We start from the raw sequence: 8,854 nt of genomic DNA, 5'->3' as shown, positions 1-8,854 counted from the left end.
GCATTTTATTTTATGTCACATGCATCGCTAAATCGCCATAACTAAAACATGCATCTTCTTTTATCGAGTTTATCGACCATGTCAATTCGAATTATCGTAGTTCACCGCTTTAGTTCACTTAAAACGTGATAGATAATAAATTGACATGACCTCTCGCTAAAACAAACAATTGAGAAATAGCCTTACCAAATAGTAGAAACCATGAAAACCTATTTCGCGAGGGAGTGCACTCGGCCCTACCGGGGTACAAACCTTGTTACGTAGGGGAAGTGGGTGATGAGTGTTAATCCACCGAGTTCATATTAATGAGGGTTTCATCGGCCATACCGTGCCCAAGTTGATGTGGATTTGGATAATGGACACATTTATTCGAAATTTGGATTGAGCTCAACGGAAGTATTCGCGACCGTAGTTGCATGTGTTCCGGGCTATAGATAATTATTAGAGTAATTTTATCGACCAAGAGTTCTAAAAGTAGAATCGATTAAAATGTTAATCCACCGAGTTATATTGATAAAGGTTTCATCGGCCATACCGTGCCTAAGTCGATATGAATTTGGGTCTTGGAATCATTTATCTAGTTGGGTAGAGGTCACTAGAAAAATGCATAAAACTTGTTTAAATCATACATTTTTACGAGTGTAATTAAAACGACATTTGTTTTACTCCTTATATTTTGTTTTGTAGACCACTTCTTATTCATTACAAATGGCAACACCAACTCCTAATGCTACACCACTCGCTACTTCATCATGGCTCCGATCCTTTATGGATCGATGTAAACTTGAAAAGAATGGGTCAAATTTCTCCGAGTGGGATGCCCAACTCAAATTAGCCGCCGAAGGTGACGACAAGCTTCGTTACCTTACCGAGGCCTCTCCACCCGAGCCCTCCACTAGGTCCACCGCGGCCACTAGGGAAGCCTATGAGGCTTACCAAAAGGAGTCCGCCGCAATGAAAAATGTCTTAATATTTGCGATGGAGGCGGAACTCCAAAGGAGAGCCTTCAAAATGGGCAATGCTAATGAGATTTACTCCAAACTTGTGACCATGTTTTCACAAACTCCGCGGATCGTCCAATATGAGGCGGCCGCGGCATTCTTTGATCTCGACTTTAAAGAGGGCCAAAAGGTTAGCCCTCATGTGCTCAAACTCATGGAGCTTGTCGAGACCTTGAAGATTCAAAAGGTTGAAATTCCCAAAGAACTCATCGTAGATAGGATTCTACACTCCTTGTCTAAAGTCAAGGCATATGTGCAATTCCGGGTGAATTTCAATATGCAAGACAAGGATGTGTCTCTTGAGGAGTTGCACAAGTTACTTGTGCAAGCCGAGAGGGACATGGGGTTAAATGTGAACCCTCCCAAGGATGTGCTTAACATAAGCACAAAGAGTAAGGGGAAGTTCAAGAAGAATGGGAGAAAGGGTAAAAAGCAAGCTCCCACTTTCACCAAAGCTAAGTCTTGTGAAGCTAGCACCTCCAAAGTCAAGAAGGGTCCTCTTGACAAATGCCATTATTGTAATGGCATGGGACATTGGAAGAGGAATTGTTCCAAATACCTTGGTGATATCAAAGCTGGAAAGATCACTCCGGTAGGTAAATGACTAACCTTCTTTTATGTTTCTAATACAACTATGGTAATGTGATGCAAAGTTGTGATAATGTATCTCCCTTTTTATTGTAAATAGGGCCGCCACCAAGCAAAGACAAAGGAAAAGAAAAGCAAGCATAAGAAACCATGAAGAAGCTAAGGATAGCTTTTATGGAGCTTTGTTTTTCATTGTCTTATTTTAAGTTATGCTTTGATTTTTAGAACTTTAAGTTTCCGTGTTCGACATGGAAAGGTATTTTGGATAATGGTTTGTATTTTGGATGATAGTGACTTGGTTTGCAACCCAAGTCACACGTTTTATCATTTATCCTTTATGTTCTAAAAATTTCATCTTTAAATGCTTGCGTTTTGAAACATAAGATTATTCACTAAAAGTGATCTAATAGACAAATATAATGGCCGGTTTCATTATATGTCCACATGCTTAAGGCTTGTGTATGATCATTTATAAAGTGACTTTGAGTCTATGAACTCTCTTAAAGGTATGTCAACCACCAAGTACACATATGAAATCAATAACAATTAGTCAACCTATGAGGTAGTTCTCCTTATACTTCAACATCATTAATTTGTGTCTCATATGCTATCTTTGAATGCTTAGTGTATTCATTCTAAAGATAGAGTGGGAGAAAAATGAGGACACAACACACAAGGCAAGATATAATTGTGTACTTGTGTAAATGAAAATCTACGCAAGAGAGAATGAGTTGAATAAAGGTATATCTATTTACATAATATGCCGAATAGATGAGATCTATGGTCTCAAGTAAGTTCTAAATGACTTAAGAGACTAAGTGAAGTAATCATAAGAGTTTATTCTCAAGATAACTACACGAGGAGACCAAAAGAAAGTTTTGGATAAAAATGACTAATGAAAAGTCTTAACAAGTTTTGACTAAGTTCTATATGATAAATTTTGACCAAATAGTTTCAATCATGAGTTTTACTTAAGAGCCTAAATGAATCATAGTAACACACTAGTTATGATCAAAATCAAATTGCAAAATTGATATTCCGATATCTCCTATAGCCAACGTTTTAACCACGCAAATGTCATTGTTTTACCTCGCTATGAAATGGTGAAACCTCCTTCCGAAAGGGTATTCCAAAGGACCTATTCTAAATATTATTCGTATTTGAATAATGACATTGCTACACATCATTATGACATGAGTATGTTAGAGATTTAAAATCTCTTTCCGTAAGGTTAAGATGAAGACCACTTCAAAATAGGCATTTTGAAAGGATATGGTGGGAACATATATGGTTTTATCCTAATAACTTGGCACGGCAATTTATATTTATATTCTTGACATTTTTGATTGAGAAGTCAATTTCAAAACATGTTGAATTGAGTGGGAGTTAGGATATTCTCATGTGAAGACAAGGAATTTAGTGGGAGCTATCATCCTTGAGTTGTATACAACTCATCACTCATTAAAGAATGACGAGCTAATACCTTCTTTTCATAAAGAAGCTTTTGAGTTTTCAATTCTGGATGAAGATGGACAATGATGAATCCAATTACATCAGGGATGTTGGATTAGTATTAAGAGATACACATCACATCAACATACACATAGGTTATTCATATGAATGAAAATGGGATTACCATTAGCAGTCATGGTAGTTCATTGAACCTGAGAACGGTTGATCTCATGATTATTAGTAACTAATGTTTCCGCCATTAGAATAATCATGTACATGTCCAATATTGAATCGTATGCATAAGAGCATGATGATTGGTTGGTGAGCCATAACAGAAACGTCATGAATTCTCGAGTAGAATCCGATGAGCGATTTCAGTGATTGACGGAATGTTCCATTGTGTGTTAAGAGGTTGCACATATTGTAGAAAATCCGATCACATATGAGGATTTATGAGAATCCCAAATCTTTCAAGCCCAGAAAGAGAAATGAGAAGTTTTGGAAAGATACTTGGTTAAATAAGAGGTTATTCGAAACAATCTTTCCTAATAAAGCTAGGACTTGTGAGAAGCGCTAAGCTAATAATCTTGTAAATTTCTACAAGATTCTACAAAACATATACCTAGTGCATTATGTGTGGATGGAATACTTGATCGGTACAAGTTGTATTATTCATCACGAATTCGTTCATTATGAGATGATCGATAAGAAAGTTCTTTCAAGTTAAAGAACCAAAACCAAGGTCGAAAACCTTGATGTGCACTTGGTACAATTCATGGTAAGAGAACATGAATCTGAAGGAAATTGCAAGTATAAGAAGTATGAACACATGGACACATGGGATGTTAAACTTCTATTGCAAATCAATGAGTGTTTACACTTATGATAAACATCACAAGGTTGTAATATGATATTGACTACCCGAGTGTGATGTCGACATTTGTCGTTTGAGTTATTATTAACTCACATTGAACATTGTTATATCCAAACGGGTTGTAGAGACAATTGAACCCCGTTAAAGTGAACATGGATTAACATTGTTTTTGCCCATAGTTACTTATATGAGGTGACGTCTCGAAGTGACTAGAGTGTGAGGCGATTGATGGCAAGTTCAAATGCCATAGAGTCATGTGAGATGACTAGTCGATCACATAGGCGGATTGTTAGGAACATTTTGTCGGGCCTTATGACCGCTTATAGAGTTCTGCAAATTTATATAGCCTGGTCGTGGCGAGAGCTACTATAGTATTCAAATGAGTCGATTCTTTTGACTAAAGACTATTCACCTAAGATGGCACAGTTTGATTAACTTTGATTTGTGTTACTACGACCTTCGTAAATGGGGTCAAATGGGCATATTTTGGGTTATGATGGCTGTGGCTAGTCGAAAGGAATGAGTGCAATAGGAATTGTCCACCCCTAGTCAGGGTTATAACAATATCTCGGGCCACTCGAGGAGTAATGAATCGAAATGCGTGGCCACGCTCGGAAGGTATCCAGTGTGGATAAATCCGGTCAATCAGTTATTCTCCAGATCGAGGAAACCACTCTCGATATGATCACTTGCAAGTACGACCTGAAAGACACCTTGCATTGAGTGGGAGATAGTAATAGGACAAGAGAATTGGTGACGCACACTTGTCGAGGACAAGTGGGAGATTGTTGGAATATGTGTCCTCCGACAATAATGCGATCACGACTGTTGATCATAATGATCACATGTTTAAGTCTCATTAAAAATGAATACAATTGGGAAGTAATTTTGTTATCACAACTCGGTCAACATATATCGGTAATGATTGGCTTACTAGAGTTTGACATTACTTCTGTCGTGTGACGGTGGTGATCGATTGACCCCTAGGTCATACCTAAAGGGCAACCCTCTTAATTGATTATTTAATTAATCGTATAATGTTACGAGTTAATTAAATTACTTGAAAATTGACGGACGATTTTGGAAGTAAAATTTACGTATCATATTGAAATGTGATTAAATAAGATACGGTCTGAGTAATTAAATTGTATAATAACTCGGATGAAATAAATTGTTTAATGTAACAATTAAATTTGAATGAATTATTATAAATACAATCCGTTGTGATTTATAAATGGTAAAATATTTTTGGTACAAGTAATTATGAGATTACTAAGTCGATTTTGTATGTGACGTATTTTTATTAATACGTTGATTTTTAATATGTTAAAAATACATAACAATTTATGTCACATATGACATGTGACATATTGACAATTGACAAAAATAATGTGGATTCCATATTATCATTTGTACCGAAATTATGGGGTATTAGGTGAATATTATGTTGATTAATTTATTTAAGCAAACATAATCATTACCTAAAGTCATAGCCATGCAACCCTAATATTCTTGTGAAGACCAAAGTGTTCATGCATTGGCTACCCAATAAACCCCCCCCCATACCCGGTTTTTTTATGTGAAAAACCATCATTGGTTTTTCACATAATTTTACCTATTATTACACTAATTAGTTTAGTGATATTCATTCCTATTCCATCATCAAAAATTAAGTTTCTAGAGAAATAAAAATCCTCTCTTTATCTCTCTACAAAACCGAAACAAATAAGAGTTTTATAAAAGGTTTTGGTTCAATTTTCTACCTATAATTAATATTATACTAGTTTTGTAATATTAATTAAATTAAGAGGAGCCTTGGGTATTATATTTAGGGAGAGATCTTACTCTTAGATCTTTGTTCTTCCATTGGAATAAGCTCAAGAACAAAAGAGAAAGGTGATCTCTTTTGTGCCCAAATATCCGAAATTTAATATGTAAGGACATAATTTCTCCTCTATTTATTTTAATGTTTGCATGCATAAGATCCGTTTTAATTTATGACAAATTAATTAGACATATATGTATATGTTAACATGTATAAAGACCTACATTTCCTTCATTAACATGATGCTTTGGTGATTTTGAGGCTTCTTCAAGTCTAGCCATAGCTTTTTCAAGCTTCAAATTGATGGTATCAATGTGAGCACTAAGTTGAGCACCCAATTGAGTAATGGAGTCCACTTCATGCTTTCCTCCTCTAGTAGCCTTGCGAGGTCTACTATATTGTGAGTTATGGACCGTTATTTCCTCAATTTTGTTCCAAGTTTGATTGTCATCAACTTCGGTGAACATTCCATTTGATCCCATGTTGAGAATGTTCCTTGAATCTTCATAAAGACCGTTCCAAAATTGTTGTACCAAGAACCACTCGCTAAGTCCATGGTGAGGACATGAGCGACAAATTCCTTTAAATCGCTCCCAAGCTTCATACAAAGATTCTTCATCCCTTTGCTTAAAGCCCGTGATTTGAGCTCTTAGCATGTTAGTCTTTTCCGGTGGATAGAACTTTTTGTAGAAAGCTAGAGCCAACTTTTTCCAAGAATCAATTCCGAGAGTAGCCTTATCAAGGCCTTTCAACCATTGTTTTGCGGTGCCAATTAGAGAAAAAGGAAATAAGACCCATCGAATTTGGTATTGAGTTACACCGGTTTGAGAAATCGCATCACAATAGTCACAAAAAGTCTCCATATGAGAATGAGGGTCTTCACTAGGCATCCCCCCAAATTGGCTTCTTTCAACTAATTGGATAAATGCGGATTTGGCAATAAAATTTCCGGTTAGATGTTGTGGTGTGGGAGTACCATTGGGTAGGTTCTTCTCGGTGGGTACGGAATGTGATGAAAACTTAGGCATTGTGGGTTGATTTTGTGTTGGATTTTGTGTTGGGTTCTCCTCACCTTCTCTTGCAAAAGGGTTGATGAACTCAATAGTATTTGGTTGAATATCTACAACCTCACCAATACCTCTCAAAGTTCTCCTAGCAAGTCTCCTATTGGTTGTCAAAGTCCTTTCAATTTCGCGATCAAAGGGTAACAAGTCACCTTGTGACCTTCTAGACATGCAAAATATCAAACAACTTGAAAACAATTAGAACAAACCTTGAGGAGTTTTACTTCCCCAAGGCAAAGAAAAACACGACTAATAACAATACAAGAAAATATAAATCAAGTTAACACCGTCCCCGGCAACGGCGCCATTTTTGGTCGTGCTTATACTTTTCGGTTACTTATCGTTAGGAGCACCTAGACCAAAACACAATTTATAACTTCACAAATAACTCTACTATTATTAAAGAGGCAAGTAACGGTCGGATCTCAAGGGACGGGAATTGAGATGAGATTTCTATTGCAACTAGTGGTGTCTTAAGGGGTGTCACAATTGGGGTTTGATGTAGAAGATCACTAAACTAAATAGCAATGAAAGTAAACAAGCAAGATGAATTAAAAGGGATGTAAACAATTGATAAAAGGCACTAGGGTGTCATGGGTTCATAGGGAATTCATGGAAAATTATCATACAAACATGTTTTCAAATTATAAGCAAGCAATTATTATTGTGATGGATCGAGTTGGTTTATATCTTACGATCCTAGGAAATTTTGGGTCCCGGAGCCGAATCGATTAGATTGTAAAACACCTACAAGTCGACTTAATATTCCCTACTCAACAATATGCATGGTCTAATGAGACTCGAGTTGGTTTATGTCTTACAAGTCTCATTGAAAAGATAGGTGATGGGTGAAAAAATGCAAGGATTCATAGGCTCACATTTCATCAAACATAACATGTGCATAAGTTGAGATCACAACAAGTAAGCAAATAAACTATGAAAGCATATTAATTTAAGCATGAATCATCCCCCATGTTGGTTTCCCCTAATCACCCATTAACCCTAGCTAAGGAAACTACTCACTCATTATCATGTTGAACATGCTAGCAAGGTTGTAAATCATACCAACAAAGTGAAACATGATGAATAAATGAAAGTGATTAACAATAATTAAAAAGGGATTAAGAGAATTATACCTACTAATGATTCCAATAATAAAGCAAAGAATAAAAGAAGTACTTGATGCTTGATTGAGAGGTTGTCAATCTCCCAATAATAACCCAAATAATCTTCAATTACCCAAAATAAAGGATGAAAAAGAGAGATATTAAGGAAATAAAACTTGTATTAAAAATTGATTAAATGTTGATTACAAGATTAAAGAGAGATTTGGTTGATATTAAATACACTAAAGATTGCTAAGAAGAACATGCTCTTCTAATTAGACTAATGGGGTATTTATAGTGGGGATTAGGTGCATGAATTAGGGTTAACTAAGGGTTTAAATGACGATTAAGTCCCTTGTTGAGGAAACGCCGGTCTTTTTGGAAAGACTCCGGTCTCTAGAAAAAGATGTGCATCCTTCCTTGTAGCTTGAAGAAGACGAAATGGGTCTGCCTGGGAATCCGGGCGTCTTTAGCACCGGACGGGCGGATTTGGTGGTTTCTGCCCGGGCGTCTTGGGAGTGAAGACGGGCGTCTTCTGGAGATTTTGCCCGGGCGTCTTGGTGATGAAGACGCACGGATTGTAGGGTGAAGACGGGCGTCTTCTAGAGAATCCGCACGGATTGTCAGGCAGTCTTGTTCCTTCTTCTTTTCTTCCTTTTTCTTCATAAAATCCTTGGGGATTTCCTCGGGGATGCAAGGATCTTTTCTCATCATTGCCCATCTACTATAGTATGTACAAAGGCCTTCTAATCTTGTCTCTCCTTGATGCTTGGTCATTGAATTCAATCAATTTAGCCTCATTTTGTCATGAAAATGCAAGGTTTGCACTCCTTTCCTACCAAGGGATCAAAACCTCAAAGAATATGCAAAACAAAGAACTAAAGACAATAAATGACCCAAATATGCACTAAAAAGCATGGGAACAAGGCTAATTCGGGGACTAA

General features: G+C 36.7%; 1 non-coding gene across 1 annotated transcript; it reads left to right on the top strand.

The window, feature by feature from the left end:
- The first annotated feature begins 6,289 nt into the window (after positions 1-6,289).
- On the top strand, positions 6,290-6,396 carry LOC141615445 (small nucleolar RNA R71). Its single transcript, XR_012529867.1, has one exon. It is a non-coding gene; the product is annotated as a small nucleolar RNA R71 (small nucleolar RNA).
- The last annotated feature ends 2,458 nt before the right edge of the window (positions 6,397-8,854 follow it).

Source organism: Silene latifolia, chromosome 11 (assembly GCF_048544455.1).
Source record: "Silene latifolia isolate original U9 population chromosome 11, ASM4854445v1, whole genome shotgun sequence".
In the NCBI taxonomy this organism is placed as follows: Eukaryota; Viridiplantae; Streptophyta; class Magnoliopsida; order Caryophyllales; family Caryophyllaceae; genus Silene; species Silene latifolia.
This window is presented reverse-complemented; position numbering and strand designations above follow the sequence as displayed.